Here is an 18,056-nt window from a genome sequence, read left to right on the forward strand (position 1 = left end):
AATGGCATGTCCAATCGGTCGTTCTTTCTTTCGCTTTCTTTGTTCTCTTGTTCGGCGAATCATAAAAAAACGTCGAGTCACAGATGTTCCCGGAGCCATCGTTGTCGTCGACGTTCTCGGCAAAGTCTAATCGACCCGCGGTCATTCGGTGAGATAGCGAGTCAATTTTACCTCGATTCTCACCTCTCGTCCCGTTCAATTTAGCCACGCAGCCTCTCGGAGCTTTTCGAGATTTGCTCACTTCTAGTTATTACTCGGAGGCAAAGACGGAGCGAACGAGAATGAGACGAGCGGATATTCCGATGATGGCGATATCTGAAACTACGTCGCTCTTCGACTGAAGTAACAATATAACGGCGATTCGATTTGCTGATTCGCTTGAAACGTCATTTGCAAAAAGGGTGATATTATTTATATTAGCGATCTGGTGAGGTGTTTGCTATTTTTAGGAAAGAGATATGTATCCCGTTCTCGTGACGATTCTTTTTTTTTTTTTTTTTCCGTGCACGAACGTGGATGTTTCAATAGATTTTCAAGCTTCCCGTATGGCTACATTGCCTTACTCTTTTATGCTTTTCTCTCGCATTCCTTTTTTTCCCTATATCTTTTTATTTTTTTTTCTCTGTTTGCGCGAGAGGTTCCTCTTCAACATTTCGCGCCTGCTTCCGGATGTAGGAAACGCAGGCACCGCATGCATATGGTACTTCCATACAATCACGGTTACGTGAGGCATCTTCTTTCAACCCCTCAACCGTATCGTGCGAATGTCAACGATTCGCAGTTGCTTTGCGCTTCGCGACGATGTTATCGCTGATGCAACAGGAGGAGGAATTTTCATCGTCCAACGAAAAAGAAAAGATACCGGGATTTGTAGCTAGACTTCCTTGAGCTCTTTTTTCCGTAGTATCATATAATAAATAATAGAATTAAGTAGACCCAACTTTGTATATCACAGTGTATCTCTTTGTGGAGAAAGATTTAAAATCTTTTCGAGAAAATTAATTAGCAAACAAAAATTTCGCGAATATCGGAAAAGAAGCGAGCCTTTTCTTAAATATTAAACGACACTTTCAGAATCTTTATTCATTAAGGCGTAAACTTGTGTTGGTACAATGTAATCACGGTATATTTTCATCTATAAAGGAATTTTCTTCATAAAGTCGATTACGCGATAAATCCTGCTGACCCATGTCGTTCTAATTGGCAACAAAAAAGAGTAAGAGATATATCGTAGAACAAATGTCCCTGATAAATCACTTACACACGCATCCGTTACCGTGTCTACGTAAAACAATGCACGCAACGAATTTTCCCCGTTCCTTTGTTATCAACTTAGATTAGACGGCCGATCGATAGATTCGTATATCGCACCATTGATGAAATGTATCGCGGTTCAATTTACCACCTACATCATGATCCGTAATGCGCGATATGAGAAATTAGCGAGAACCCGATATCGTTATGTCTATTCCGATCTCTCGGAGCGAACGATGAAGATAATCGTCCAAAGAGTATCAATGTCAAGAAACGTCAACTTTACCGCTGGCCTCGCCCTCGCTACGGCCGGAGGTTATAGCGGGTAATTTATAGCGATGATCTTAACATAGGAAAGACGCTCGAGGGTGACGAGAAATTAATTCAGACTAGGATAGTTTGCGGAGTACTCGAGAAATCCATGAGATTTACTTTGCTCGTCATTATATAGATCTGGAGAACGTTTCAAGCAGGCACTGCAATCACTGCAGAAACGTATTAACGTCCGAAATAGATAGAACTTGGTTCAGACGCGTCGTACAATCAAGGATCGGTTTGCTTCCTCGCGAAGAAGTAGGGATTTCTGCTTCAGCGAAGCGAGTCAAGGACCGATGCAGGTCGATGATGTAAGGATAGCGATTGCTCGATCCGAATGCGAACGGAAAGCGTCAGCGAATAGGTGTCTGTATTCGTTAGACCGATCGCATTCCTAAAGTACACTTAGATACTGAATGCTGGGTATATTCACTGCAGCCCAATCTGCTCTTCCCTTTTCGAATGCCGCGGCATTCTTTCGTAGTCTCGTTCCTGGTCATAGACGCGCAGAGTCTTTATATATATATATATCTTTCTTGCTCTGGCGGCCTTTTTCCTCGCGTCTCGCTCTCTGAAGGAAAGCGCCGGTTCCTCTCAAGACCTGTGCCGTGGTGCTCTGAAGCCGAACGAACGGACGTCCGGAGACGTAATTTCCTGCTCTCCTGGTGCAGCCTCTCGACCCTTCTCCTCCGCCCCCCTCCCTCCTCTTCTGCCACGTCTGCCGCTTTGTAGGGTACATTCTCCGAGGGTTGTCGACGAAACTTCTCTCGTTTTCCACGCTTCTGCCCGCAACCCTGCACGCTCCCGTATTAAGGTCGACCGCTCAAACGTGGTTACGAAGCATTCGCAAAGAGAAGCGGCAACATTTGCAAAGTATCAATCCATGACACTGATAGTCGATCGTGTTATTTTCGTCATATGTGTTATTTACGATGAAGCGTTTTCTAATTCTGAAAAAAATTTGTGTGTTTTCAAATCGCATTTTTAAGCGAAATCTTATCTTCGCGTTGTTAAATATACAAAATATATATCATGCGAATTTATTACTAAATCGTTAATTATGTACTTGCGTTTATTATTACTAAATCCATTGTACAATATATTTGTTGAATATTTTCGAGGGATTATATTGCCGCGTAACATAATAAATTTTCGCTCCACTCTACGGGAGCGTGAAACGACCGTACAATAAATAGTGCATCAGCGTTGCATTATCGACGATGAGTATTCTATGAGGCCATAATATTTTTACGGCTATCGAAACGCAACGAACCCGACTGCAATCAATAATGCTTTATCGTTGCAAAAGTTGAGTATGGTCAAAGCGTCGGTCAATATGCGGACGCTACACTGGAAGGGCATTAAAATTGGTCGGTTATGTTATCCCTTTGTTATTGTCAGGCTCGCAATAGCCTGTTATCCAACCGTGATGGTCTAATCATTGTCACAAGCAGAGATACAAACGCGCGGGGTCATATACTAAATTCTACCGCATGAGTCGTATTGTTCCCTCTGGCGCTAAATATTGCGGTACCATCCGCGTGTCGATAACTGATTGACGTAAATCAGTGAAATTGACAGTTTAAATTGTCATTCTTTGTAACGTCCATCATTTGCGAAACAATGATGTAACTATCTCGAATGTAACGAATTCGCGCTTTAAAAATAGATATATGTATAAACAACATAATTATACCCACGCACGCAAACGCGCTACCAAAAATTGCCAAATCTCTCGGATCGATTACTACTTCGCAATGTGCGCGTGTGTTTCTAATTAATTTCGTTAAGATAATTTTGACACGGATCACCCTGTTTCACAAGGTTGTTTCCTATATTCGCACCTATTTCGTGCGAGTTCGACACGTTCACTGATGTAGCGAGACCATGACAGCCAACCACAAAGTTATGTAACACTAATTCGAGTTCACTGTGATGTCTCGTACGTTGATGATGTTAGTCACATACGCGGTACACTCTCGGTACCGCTGATCCAGCAACGTACACACCGCACGCTCGTGAGCCACTTTGATCTTCCTCTCGTAAAGCCGCGCTCTGATTGTGACACGCCGAGTCACAGAATATACCGCGCAAGATACTCTCCACTCCGGCGGTCAATTCCGTTTGTTTTGTTCTATTTTGTCAGAACGATAGTCACGTATGTCTCGCCGAAGAGGCAGCGTGATTAAAATTTTGTTACCACCTAGTATCTCTCTCGCGACTGATTTCCAGCAGCTTTGTGCTGCATTAATGCATCGCCTATTCGTTCAGATAGTTACCGGGACCAAGTTCTTCTTAAACGTGAACGAGACCGGAACGACGGTGGTTGTTTATTCGGTTCGCCGTTATTCGAGTCGCGTTCCGGATTAGAGACAAGTTGATCTCTAAATGCAAATACGCTTAATTGTCGCGAGACTTTCTGGAATTTCGTTCAATCTCCTCCAGAAAGATAGAGAGTGTGGCGCGTTTCGTTTAAACTGTTATCGCGCCGCTTCTTCTTCTCCCCCGAAGGGATAAAGCACGGAAGAATTCATTTCACGGACTTTCGAGTTCTGGCAGGACTTTCGTATCGAGCTTCGATTGGTATTTCCGGGCACGCTCGGGCGCAAAGAAATAGCGATAGAAAATGATAGAAGAAGAAGAAGAAGAAGAGAAAAAGACGAGGATGGAGAGGACAAGCGGCGAGGAAACTCGACCGTATATTTCCGCGCGCGAAGACGTTTCGATCAACAGCCGTAAACTTCGAAATAGTTGTCGGAATAATTAGCTTCGGTTCTCTCACTACCGTAGGATGCTCGTCGCAGCTAAGTCGGGGTTTCGCCGTAGCAGGCACGGACACGGAAGGGGGATGCTCGCGAAACGATGCTAACGATAAAGGCTAGGGATAATCATTTAAATAGCTCGTCGAGCGCAAGCCATTTAATTTGCTTCGGCGAGAATCTAATTACTTCCAATAGTTTGTTAATTTCATTCGCCTACTTTGCTGCTATTAAATAGTTATTACGGCACAATGGCGGCGCGAGGGACCGAAAACAAAGTCCGTCGCAGACGGATGCGGGATGCTGTGTACGAGAAAGCAAGTTCGAGAAGTTTCGTAAACGACCACGAGCATTATTTAATCGTACAACTCCTGCGCGCCGCGTTAAGAAGCACGTAACAACGTTCGTTCAGATCAGTTTCAGCTCCGTTGGCCTTAATAGCTAGATTATTAGAGTAACTTATTATTTATGTTCGAGGGATAAGATTAAAAATGAACATATGTATTGTATCTGGCAGCAAGTTTCCAGAATAATGGATCCCACTGTGTCTCACATTTTCCATAGGATTTTATGTATCCGATTTTTCCCAAGAATGCAACGCGAGCATTCGATTCGTATCCCGAGTATTCTCGATGCGTGAACCGGGGGTAAGCGTCTTTCGCGAAAGGGTTCGTCGACTCGATTCTTCGGTCGCTCTACATCTTCGCGAGCTCCTCGCGTTAGCAGAAATGACAATGGCAAGAGTAAAGTGGATATAATACTTGTTCGATATCGTCTCGTCTCGCAATTCGCTCACGCTTACGTATACAAAATTACGCATCAGTCCACGACGAGCGAAGTCTCTCATCCGCCGGCGCATTCTCCGTGGCTTAAACTATAATGGCACGCTAACTGCAGCCATAGTCACTAAATCGCGATGGCACCGCAGAGCCGAGCGCGGCCGATAATGCGCGCCGCGAGCACGCGTACATACATCTCGTGCCCGCGCGAACACGAGAGAGAGAGAGAGAGAGAGGGGGGGGGAAGGTGCAGCCGCATTATATCTATATCGAGTTATAATAGTCTTCGTGTTAAATCGCATGAGAGCCAAATCGCTTGGAACTAACCCCAGAGTATTCTCACACCTCCTCGATCTCTCTCGTTGTCTCGTCTCTCCGCCCCTCTTCCCTCTCTACCACGTCGGCTTTAGAAAATAATATCCCGGACGCTTTTCGCTAAAAATTATGCATTCAACCGTTGTCACGGTTGGAGCTTTCCTTTTTCCGCCCTGCTCCCGATGATTCTCTCTTCTCTCTTTTTTTTTTTTTCTCTCACTCTCTTTCTCCGGCCCATTAATTAAGAACTGTAAGAAGCCACGACTTGGACAGATTCGATCGAATTGCAACGTTATATTCTCAAAAATATATCATTGGTAAAGCCATAAAAAGCGTCAAGCTCTTTCACAGACTCTTTATCATCCCCTAAAATTGTCTATTCCCGTAGAGGTGTAAAATATCGTCGCAGTAAAAGCTCTTTTTAGTGCAATAGTCATTTTCTAATGATGAAAAAAATTCTCACTTTTTTTTTTTGCTCATTTCGGCGTATGCTCGAGGAATATCGAGCTTGGAAACATTTTCAAAGCTCGAGTTTGGAATTTCATGCCTCACTAATTTGCAGCAATAAAGCAGCTATTTTTATTCCTCGCCGTACAGTAGTTAGATGGAACATCGAGTTTCCAGAACCGTATTTCTCGCGAGAAAATTTATTTGCGCTCCTTAGTGGGATGGCCAGCTTCGCCGGATATACGCGCGTCGAGAATTATTTCCCCAAAAATGTTCATTACGATGGTTCTACCATCGCAAGATTGATTGATGGAGGATTGAGCTATTCCACTCTAACAATTTTGCTCATGATTCTCTTTTCCAAAAGTTTAGATACGATATTCTTTGGAGGAATGTTATACACGAATATCTTTCTAAAAAAAAAAAAAAAAAAAAAAAAAAAAAAAAAAAAAAAAAAAAAAAAAATGCTCGAGTAATTCGAATAAACTCTTTATCCTCTTAATGTCGATACCTCGGCTGACCATAATCTTCTTTAACTACTGTAATATTTTCTTTTCTATTTTGTATTTTTATAATATTGTTTTTACAAAATTGAAATTATAGTTAAAAATAATTAAAGATAAATAATTTATATACTTTTTAATCTAGACGTTTTTCGCGAGTGTCGTCGCCCAAATGATAATCAAGGGTCTCATTACGCGAAGCAAAACAGCTCGGTATTTCATTATATTCACAGCCGGCTTCCTAATTTCCTTCCAGCGAATGCACGCCAAGACTCTCGACCGAATGGCGAAGCGGGATGCGCTGTTTCTTGAAAGGATTCACGGCGTTAGAAAACATTCCGCGAGACGTACGAGCCGCGACACGGGGGGCTTTCGTGCAAGGATTTGGCTTCGGATTAAACGACCTCCCGTGAATTCGCCGCGTTCCCTCGTAAATTGCACCAAAGAATCCGATATTAACCGGTATAGCTGGGACGAGAAGGAGGTTGCGCCGGGAGATCGTGGATGCGAGTGGTTGGCGGTTGCTCGTCTCTCCTTTTACCTCCCCTTTTCACTCGTCAAAGACATGGTGTGCACCGAGGGGAAGGGAGGTATATATATTAATGCCGCTTTTACCTTAGAAAGGCCGACCGAGCTGACAAAGCTCGCCCAGCGCAGTCTGGCGAGCCCGAGGTATTCCAACAAGAGGATCGGATGCCAGCGATGGTTTTGGGTCGTATCAGATACGCCTGGCGAAATCGTCCTAGCTCGCTATCCGCTGTTGTGTACTCTCGTAAACGCGAACGTTCAAAACGTAGCCCGCAATCGTAAGATCCGGATTACGTTGCTATGGGAGGCACGTCATGGGAAGATACGAAATGCGCGCAATTATATAAAGCGATAGTTTGAAATGATCGTTTGATTCTATCAATACGATTCTTGCGTATACACGATTATTTAATATACAATTATAAAAAAATACACTATTTTTCTGCGGGAGATTAATAATTATGAAAAGATGATATCCCTGCAGGATTGGCAAGTAACGGCGTTACTTGTAACGTTGTTATCGTTACAGTTACTTTTTCTCGGTAACGATCGTTACTTTTTTCCGTTTGTAACGGTAACGGTAACGAATTAGCCGTTATTTTTTCGTTCTTTATTATCTTATATCTATTCAATAGATGTATTTTTTGAAAAATATTTTCTAGCCTTCTATCATAGGCTGCATTCTGATAGTCACTGCCAGTACTGAAAATCTGTAGTAACGTAAATTATATAGATTTTACAATACTGACAGTGAATATTGAAATACACTCCTAATAATATTATCAATATTTAAAAACAATGTTTGATAAAAATTTTCGACAAAATTGGAATTTGTAAATTACAATTTAAATCCCTATAAAGACAAGTGTATTAAAAAGTAAAGATATTAACATAAAAAATTAGAATCATTAAATAAGTTTAATATGAAAAACGCTTGCTATATATAGAGATTAATTTAGAGTTTTTGATTGTAATATAGATTATTACATTTAATATTGATTATTAAATAATTTTATAATCTAATAGCTTCTTATTTTAACATTACGGAAAACAAAAACATAATAAAAAAGTAACGAATCGTTATTTTTCAAGTAACGTTAACGGTGACGCGTTACTTTTTAAAATCAGTAACGAGTAACGGTAATGAGTTACTTTTTACAAAAAATAACGGTAACGGTAACGCGTTACTTTTACAGAGTAACGTTCCCAACCCTGATATCCCTTTATCGAATGGTCAAAGGTAATAACGTATTTTCGTGTTACACCGACGCTCGTCGACTCACACGTACAATTTCGCAAGACGATCGTCGCAAGGTGACGTGAACGTTTATCAAATCTTTCAATGATTTCGACTCGGGTAGTCAGAGTTTTCAAGTCGCTGGACCGCTAAGCCGTATTCCCACCTTCCGTCTCCTCTTCCGTTCTCCCTTAACTCTCTTTCCCTTTTTTTCTCATCCGCTTCCTGCTTCTTTCTCTCGTTTCTTCCTCCTTCTTCGTCCGCCTCACTTTTGCGCGCGCGACTTTCTTTTTCCCTCCGCCGTTACTTCGGAAATTGGATAGTTGCTTCCAATTCTGCGCGTAGAACCGAGGGAAGGAGGCGCGGTGCAGCATTCCTTTGTTTCTTCTACTTTGTCTTCGGCCCCGTCGAAACTTTCCTATCCGGAGTTGCCTCAACTTTTTCTCCTATACTGCGTCGATCCTTCTCCTCGCCGCGGATCGTCGCGAAACTTGTTCGGTTAGCGTCTTTATCGCGCCCCGCTTGATTGTCAACGCGATGGTCGAATAACCGCGTTGCTTTTTATTCAGCGATACTTGCTCGGCTTTATTATCGATTTCCGAAATTATTCTCATTTCATTCGAATATATAAACATTCTCGTAGATGAAGATCCTTTCGAGAGGAAATTTTAAATCAGCTGTATCTCAAATATTATCATAATTGTTTTCGAAATTATCAAGTTTCATTACGATAGTGCAACATTTCAGACAATTTTCGAAGCGGCCCTTTATCGCGTGTATCGCCCCCACGTGCGTCCAATGTAGCGTCGTATTTCACGTCGCCGAGTTGCACCGGCGAGGTAAGTGATTTCGTTTTAAATTCGCCGCACGCGTTCGTAATTAGTTTAATTTCGCCCCGAGAATTTATTAAGAAGGGAAGAGGGTGGCACGAGAGACACACTCGAGCAGCCACCGCCGTATTCTTTTTCACGCGCGCTGATCAATTCCTCCGAGGAATAGGTACGTGCTTGGAGATTTACCTCGACTACCGCCCCGTTGCTTCCGCCGGTATTATTCGAGAGAGATTTTTAAAGTTCGAGAGCACTTGGGAGAGTCCTCGTGCCGAGCTACGGCTACGTGTAGAGGTGTCTACACGTGTTTTCGCGCACGCGTGCCCCATCCGCCTCGGCCATTTTGTCCCCGATCGTCTCTCGCTCTCTCATCGCCGATCGTGGATTATGGGGTCGAAGAATCGCGCGAAGGATAGAGACGGGGAAGGTGGATCCCGAGACGACGATCCGCTCGTTTCAACTAAACAGATCGGAGCGTCCATCGTCGATGCTTCCCATGTTTCGTTTCGGTTTAAATTGCGAATTGTTTTTACTCGAATACTAATTTGATATAAGAAATTTCAGAGTGTGTATCTCTAATAATCCCCTTGATAAAAGTGTGGAGGAATCGGTTGATAATCTCTTCAATTTTGAAAAATGACAAGTGTCAATAAGAGACATTAAATACGTAAAGTGTTGCGAGAATAACACGTGTCCAAACAATTTCCGCCCACTCGTCAAAGAAAATGCGGTATAAATAGATTCTCCTCAGTTCGCGCGGAACATCCTCTTCAATATCGTTCTTTCTATACGCCCGGTAATAAATCGCCGGCGAACTAATATTCCTGCGGCGATATTGCTGGTAATATTACCATGGTAAATGATCTCGATCACCGTTCTCGAGGGAGCCCTCCATATCGATATTAAAATAGGAATCCGCGTAACCCTCGAGGAGGTTTAATTTAATTTAACGTTCGCAACGTATTCAACGTATTCGTTGGTCGTTCTCGCGCAATTTTACAACGCGCGTTTATATAATCGCGGAAATATTTTTGTTTAATTAAAAACGCATATATTTTTGCCGCGCGAAAATCATGTAGCTACTTCCCGATTTATTTTCCGAGCCTTATAAAACGCGCCTTCTCTCGCCAATTAATTCTAACTATTATTTTTTAAGACACTGCGCGTCCTTATTAGGTACAGCCAGCTAATATAACCAACGAGAGAGGAACGATTAAGCGATATTGCGCCGCGCGTTCGCAAAGTAATTGCGTCTCCTCGACGGCGCGTAACGCTTCTCGACTCTCTAAACGGATCCGTTTTATTCCTGCTCCTTCTCTCCTCAAGGTACATTCAAGCGTCTAGTTAAATCCTTGTGATTTTAAATTTAAGTATAGTATCGGGAATTGTCGAGCTACGTTTTATAGGATCGCGCTAGCGCCTTTACGAAGGACGTCATTTACCGATCTTCGAATTAGTGATACGGAGGGTAAACGAGAGTCGACGAAGGCGACGGGGAACGATAGAGGATGTGTAAGAAAGGGAAGAAAGATCTGATCTCGTAGAGATATCACTCTGCCGTTGCAATTTCGCAATCAATCGCTAATGCTCAAAGGGACGCTGTCTATATCAGCTGATCCTTTATCGCCCTTATTCCTCCTCTTCTTGTTCTTACTGTCTCCTCGTCTTCTTCCGAGTAAAACGATTATTTATAACGCGCGTACGTTAAATCGACGTCTCTCCTTGATATCTCGAACAATTTCGAGAAACTTCAGCCCGCGCGATGTTTTCGAGAATATAGATTTAGCGGAGCGTGAGTGACCACATTCGTTTTTACGTCAGCGTATCTACGGGTTTGTAGTTGTAAATGTATACGAAATATGTACGCGCGAGATTATGTTGTCAAGATTGGCAAATGGATGACTTTCGTTACGTTGATTTGAGTTTCGCGTGTTGTTTCCAATCGAACGATAATTTCGTTATTTGTATCTAATGCCGTGGAAGCTAAAGTGTTAGACGAATGAAAGTATGTCAACGGAGCTATTTTACTTGGTCCATTAGCTCGCTCTGCATTATTATGAAAACTTTCTCGCTATTTCCGTATCGTTATGACGGTACGAAATAAATTTTCGCTAAACTCGGCGGCAATTTTATCGTCAAAGTTTGTAAGATGTAACGATGGCGTGAAAAATGCGAAAAGTGGTAGATTTTAAGGGCGCGCTCGTGCGATTTTATCTTACTTAAAAATTCTAACCGCGCGTTTTCCGGTTCCACCTCGCGCGAGCGAGCACGCGCGCACATCTTTCCGCTCGGATGTTCCTGCTTACCTGTTCGTTATCGCGGCAAGCGATCTCCGCTCCGCGGACGACACGAAGGTGCGAAATGTAAAATGGGCCGTTTTATCAAAAGCGAAATTCGTCCGGAGACTGAAATTTGTCCAACGTAGCGGAAGCCCCGGATTACGATGGCGAATCTGTCTCCTTTTCGCTCGCCTCCATCTTCTTCGTTCTCTCGTCCCGGTTCCTTTCGTCTCCCTCCTCCGTGGAAAAGGGTAACAAAGTGTTAAAGTTTTAATCCGAGAAGGAGCGCGCGGACGAGGAGCGAGAAACTGCGGATGGGAAGCACCCGTGAGAGGACTGGAGGGAATGAGAAATAAAAAAAGAAAGGAAAAAAAAACAAAAACGGAGGCGCGGAAGGGAGGAGGTAAGAAAGGAGAAGCGGTTGGAAGATTACGGGTAGTGAGAAGAGGACGAAGCGACCGAGTAAGGAAGGAGTAAGGAACTGCGATAAAACGAGGAGAGCGATCGTAAGGAGGAAGCGGGATAGGGGAGTCGGTGCCAGAAAAGTCTTTGTAATCGCAGTTTTCTACTTTTTCCTGGAGTCGCGACGGAGGGTGAGTCGAGCCTGGGAGAGGTGAATCTAGATTCCAGGTGGGCGTAGGGTGAGGTAGATGGAGCGACGAGAACCCGGCGAGAGAGAGAGAGAGAGAGAGAGAGAGAGAGAAAAGGAGTGAAAGAGGGTCGTGCTGGTGCTGCTGGAAAATAGAGGCGGCGAGTACGCGGAGGAGAACGGGGGACAACCTCGGTAATAGCAAGGGTAGATGGGTCGGTGCAAGGGTGTGCTTGAACAGGGATTTACGGAATTTATCACTTGAATTCCCTGTAAAGGATTAGCAGACATTCCCTCGCTTCACCGAGACGTAGGGGGTACTGCAGTTACCTATGAACTTCTTGGGGGCAATGGCGTTCTTGGCTCTGCGGATGCAACCTGCCCCACCTACGTGTGTCCTCTCGAATCTCGATTGCGGTCGTAACATATTGGATTTTATCAATTTATATTATTAATATTTTTTTTTTTTTTTTTTTTTTTTTTTTTTTTTAAAGATGTCGCGCGCAACATGATATTGTCTCTCACTGATTTTTGTTGGCTCGTATGTATGCTATATTATATTAGGTGTACAACTTTGCTTCCGCCGTTTTTTTTTCCGAAATTCGAGGCTTTATTGTAAAAAACTGGTTATCGCTTGTTGAGTCACTCCCAATGATCGTGCCAATTCTTTTTGACTTTGACTCGAGTCTTCGTTAAGTAATGCCTCCGATTCTGCATCTTCGAAAACCTTCTCTCTTCCACCGCTATGCGGCGCTTCGACGTGAAAATCACCGTTCTTGAAGCGTTGAAACCACTCACGACACGTTCTTTCACTAATAGCGGCTTCGCCATAAGTATTTGAGAGCATTCGATGAGCCTCAGCCGCAGATTTCTTCATATTGAAGCGGAAAATTAAAACCTCCCGCAAATGACGAGAATTTGGCTCGTAAACTGACATTTTCAATCGAGAATAACTTTATGACGCGGACACAAGTCGACTAATGTTTCTAGAGGGTTATGTCGACAGATGCCCAAGTTTATTGCATGACGTCTATGATCTATTTATTTCGACCACTACTTACCGCTAAAGCCATGTATAGGAAAACGACGGAAGCAAAGTTGTACACCTAATAATATTATATTTTATTCCAGACGAAGAAAATGTATGGACTTCTATTAGAGATTCTCACGAAATAAAGTATTAATATTAAGGACGTCACACACTTATTTTCTATAACAAAATATATCGTTGCATTGAAAGATAATCAGTCAAGTCATCTTAATATAATTTCCTGCCGTCGAATTATTTTGCATAATCTCGTATTGCGCGAGGATCATCGCCACGAAAACGGCCCTTTTTAGAAATATTCTCGCGATGTTTCGAAAGAGTATTCTCTATCAGTTGGATTTTCTCGGGACAAGCCTCCGCGTCGTGTCGCCTGCATTTTACGAGCTTCGAATTGTCCGATGGGGCCCAGAATTCTTTTTTTCTCTCTCTCTCTTTCTCTTTATCTATCTATCTAGCTATCTATTCTTGGATTCCGTCACACGCCGCATGAAGCAGCCGTGCGTAGTCGGAGGGTCCGGGATCACAGAGATTTTTCTTTACGATCCTGGAATTAGAGGCGACGGATCGCGACAATTCTCGTCGCGATTCGACCCCGCGATTTTTCAATCCAATCTCCGCACTCGATCTGAGAATTACGATGTTGCCCCGACGTATTCTCGAAAATAATATATGTTTATGCTCAAATCTTTTTCCACGCGAATTGCGTGTTATACAGGAGTTGCAATCTCACGAAGCATCATAATTCCAGAAGACGAATTATTACTGCAAAGTTATAAAGTTTGCGTAATGTGTATCGTCTATGAAAAATTGCCGGAATTTTAAGTGCGGCACAGCTGTTTCGCACCTTATCGCAGTATCGATATACGTAGTAACTGCTATATTACGGGCTATAATTTACAATGCATTGAAAGTGCGTGTAGCTACCGGAAGCACGCGCTTGCAAAAGTGTTTTTTTTTCTTTTTTTCGCTTTCGCAACTGTGCGGATCTGCCGTCGCGCGACAGAAGGACAAAGTCATCACCTAGAGTGTGTGCGATTCATGGCGAAACGTTATTGTGTGTACCGTCGACTCGATCGTTCCTTCCAGCATCTCTACCGATTTGCTCTCACAACATTTCGCAGGGAAAATATCGACGGGGATGAGTGTCCGCGTCAACTCCCGTTCCCTTTTTTTTTTCTCTCTGTTTCTTTACCGTTCCATCTCGCCCCGCGTTCGTATCAATCGACAACAGTCGTGACCATCCCGGCAGGGGCTAAAGAAAGCAAACCTTGGCCCGATCGGAGAGATCGGGCGCGCCCCATCCATCCTGTAACGTAAACGTAAACACATATGGTATATATCTGTATATATATATGAGGAGTGTTATTCGAGCGGTGACTTCACCACGTGTTGGGGTAATATATCGACTGTTAATAAAATATGAGAATTCTTCCTTTTCTCTATATACGATTTTTCACCTCTCTCTTTCGTCGTGCGAAAAAAATCGAGGGTCGAATGCGACAGGTGCGATGAACAATGTTTTTTGCTGCGCAAAAATTCGCCGGGAGGGTGGATAGATTGTAACTTTTACATTTCTTTCATTTTTCTTGACATTTATCTTTCAATATTCCTCGAATTTGACGCGAAGATTTTAATGTAATTGAAGACATTTTTTTGGCGAGAGCCAAGTTTTCCTCAAAAAAAAAAAAAAGCAGCCATTTTTCGAAACCTATGCGTTCAATTTTGCGAAAAGACGATCATTTTCTCGAAGCTGCATCTCTCGCTTCTTATGAATTCTTCGTTGAAACTGGCGAGGATCGAGTTAATGCGCGCGGGAAATGAAGGAGGGCGAAACTTGGAAACGATGCACCCGTTATTAGAATTACTCGCCGTTAAGGAAGAGAAGAAAAACGTTGGTGGAAAACCGGGCGCGGTAGAAGCTGAGAAATTATTCCGCGGCCTTTCTAAACGGCGCGTAATGCCAACGAGCTCGTCGAATAATCAAGATGCGCGTTGCGAGACGTAGCGTCTGCAAATACCCGGGGTTTCTTCGCGAACCACCGCCGGGAAGCAGCCGCCCTCGCGTAGAACGGCAACGCACGTACGAAACTAACGCAATCGCTCGAATACTCTTGTCCCGCGCGCGCGCGTTTACATAGGCGGCGAGGGAGAGATGAGGGAAGGAAACGTTACATAGAACCGTGTATATACAATACACCGTGTATATAAGAGGAACACGGCCATATCGTGCGCGGCACGGCAATTCCAACTCAAAAGCTTCCAAACATCTTCAATATAAGTTAGAGAACTGTACTTAGGTTACCTTCGTAACCAGGCCCCGCATACGAAACAGTCCTCGAATAGTTGCGCGGTACTCCCTCTTATTGCAAATAGTACATGACTTCTTGCCTCGCATCGCTCGCTCCCTTCACCCTTTAATTAATAGTTCTCAAATTAATTGGCCGTTGCGCTTCGAAAACGAATCGAAATATCGTCGATGGCATGCAACAACGAGCGCCCCGAATTCGATAACGGCGATGGCTACCGCGGGATTCCACGAGAAACGTTCGGAGAATCTTTTGGGGCGTTTCAACTCGGACCGCTCGGATCGACAGGGTTAATTTCGTTCTCCGTGCGATGCGTTGGAACGATGTTGACGTTGTTGAACGCGCGCGGCCGAGTTCATTAAGTTTAACGCTCGCGTCGCCTGATTACGGACGAGCAGATTTAATCATCGCAATTTCATGGCCCGCCGTCCGCGATCGGTGTTATCATAAACTGTCGGAATATTCGCCACTATAATAGGCGCGGGCGGGCTGATTCAAGGATCCATTGTGCGCGCGACGATGCGTCGAATTAATTTGACGCTCGACGAGAGCTCGGCTCACTCGTTATTCGCGATTAACGTAATCGATCCGCGATTAATAACATGACGCACTTGACGCGCCAACCGTATCCCCGGTTCCGACAAATCACAGGAAACGTTCTCCGAAACTCGCGTAATCGAGAAATTACCCGCGAGCGTACCCGCGTCGTACGGGGATGCTTCGGGCCGTTCGCCACGCTAGACTATGTGTATTTCCGCGGATAATTAAAATAGTTTACACTTTGCCGAGCCCTCCGGTGGCGCAGATGCGTCGGTCGCATTTGCGCCTCTTCCTCTCCATCTCTTACTCTCCACGATGCACGTATTGTAGTTTACGCGCAGCAGCTCGCTTGGCGTACACCCGCATTTGCACGGCTATGTAAATACGCGTATAATGACAATCGGCCGGCACATGGTACACGGTTATAACGCTCGCCTCGGCGCAACGGTCGTTACTCCTGCTTTCCGGAAGTAAATCGAAAATCTCGCGAGGATACGTAGGGAGATTACGGCGCGATCTTCGGGCTGCTGTCTTTTGAAAAAAAAAAAAAAACGAATAGTGCGCTACGCGATAATATTTTGCCGTTTTATCAGAGAATGAAGCCGCGCAATAGGTTATTAATTGTAAAATATTAAGGCAGTGTCAGAAAGAGAATTTTTGCAGTTGATGTTAAAATTGTCACATAAAAGTTTTCGGTTTTTTAGATGGATATTTAGTCAGTTGTTATTTTTGCCTGTGTATTTTTCGCGCATACATACACACATTCAATTTATTTCTCTATTTTACATTTTTTATAAAAGCTTAGCTCACCTTAAATGATTAACGTTAGTCGTTTAAATAGATAAATAAAAATGTTTGCTTGTGCAAAGTTTACGTAACATTATAATTTAACAAGCTATTGATCGTTAATGAAAAATCTCATTTTTTAATTAGATATGTTTTTTATCACTTTGAAAATTTTTATGTGAGCGAGTTAGATTTGCGAATCTGTGCATTTTACCCGAGCGAGATCGCTGGCTCTTGGTTATTTGCATTTTTTTTTTTTTTTTTTTTGAAGAAAGTACGTTATTCGGCGTCTCTTATCTTCGAGATACACGGAGGTGCACACGCCGGCCGGAGTCAAGAATATTTAATGGGGCGTGGAAGAAGCGTCGGCAAGCGCAAATAAATTCGCGGTGAGTTTATCGTCTGTGAAAATGTACCTTCGATTCCTCTCAATTTCACGAATCCCTCCCGGCTTTGCGTTTTCGTATCGAACGCAAAACGAATTTTCATTGTCACGCTCGGCGGGGTAGAATGGCTCGCCGATCGCGATACATATTTCGCAGGGCCGAGGGGGGGAGGGGGGATCGGGCGGTATTGCATCGATACCGAATCGTCGATCCGTGACACTTTGGAGAGAGCTCCGCTCCTTCTTCCGCGCTATCGTCTAGTCGTATATTGTCACAGTTAGCGATCTATATATTCCGCGCGGGATTTCGCGTCGTGAATCTAACCATCTGATCGGACGGACGGCGATTTGTCGTTTCGTTTGTACGCATTGACCGCAGGATCGTCGGAAGAAGAATGGCCACGGAAGTGCTACCCCCTGGCGTATCCGCGTCGATTCCGCATTCGGAGCCGCCCCTATTTATCTCCCTCAGGTTTTTTTCAGTCGTCTCCGACGAGTCGTCGAAAACTCGCCGGGCGGACTCGGGAGGGTGAATTCGTCGCTCGCGTGCATCGACCAGAAACTGTTTCCTCGGAGCAAGCGGGAACCCGTTCGGGGTCTCACAATGTAACCCCCCTCCCCTCCATCTTGCCGCGGGAAAGTTTTCCCGCGTGCCAGCTTCTGGACTTGTAGGAAAACATCCCTCCGCGCCGTCGACGTTCGCGTCGCCGTCCATGTCGGCGTCAGCGCGAGCACGACGCGTGCGAGTTTTCTGTTTCGTCGCAACTACTTCCCCGGAAGAGTCCTTCTTGTCTCATTTCTATCCCTCGCCACTTCCTCTAGAGCCCGGTTTTTTTCCCTTTCTTCTTTGCCATCGACGGTGGGCTCTCTTCCTCTTTCGCATCCCTTTCTCTTTTGTCGAAAGCGCTCCGAGTTTAAGAAAGTTATCCCATTCCTAACGCAAGTATGACACAAGTGAAGTTCCGCCGAAGCTTTCACGAAAGAGCACGGGAATGCTTTTCTTGCGTCGCGTCGCTCTTCGTCGTCCACGTCGACAATCGATCACCGAGATGTAGAGTTGGCGTATGACCTTGGCTAAAAATATATTATAGGCTAAAGAAATATGTTCTTCTTGGTTGTTCAAGAAATTGTCAACGATACATCGCGGACTTTATTC

At 44.0% G+C, this 18,056-nt stretch overlaps 1 protein-coding gene across 3 annotated transcripts in view; it reads left to right on the top strand.

Annotated features, from left to right (window-relative positions):
• The window catches only part of Mib1 (mind bomb 1), a 378,498-nt gene that overhangs the window by 47,697 nt on the left and 312,745 nt on the right, over window positions 1–18,056 (top strand). The window lies entirely within an intron of this gene.

Source organism: Polyergus mexicanus, unplaced genomic scaffold (genome assembly GCF_030449975.1).
Source record: "Polyergus mexicanus isolate NDT 795.1 unplaced genomic scaffold, iyPolMexi1.0 SCAF_17, whole genome shotgun sequence".
Classification (NCBI taxonomy): Eukaryota; Metazoa; Arthropoda; class Insecta; order Hymenoptera; family Formicidae; genus Polyergus; species Polyergus mexicanus.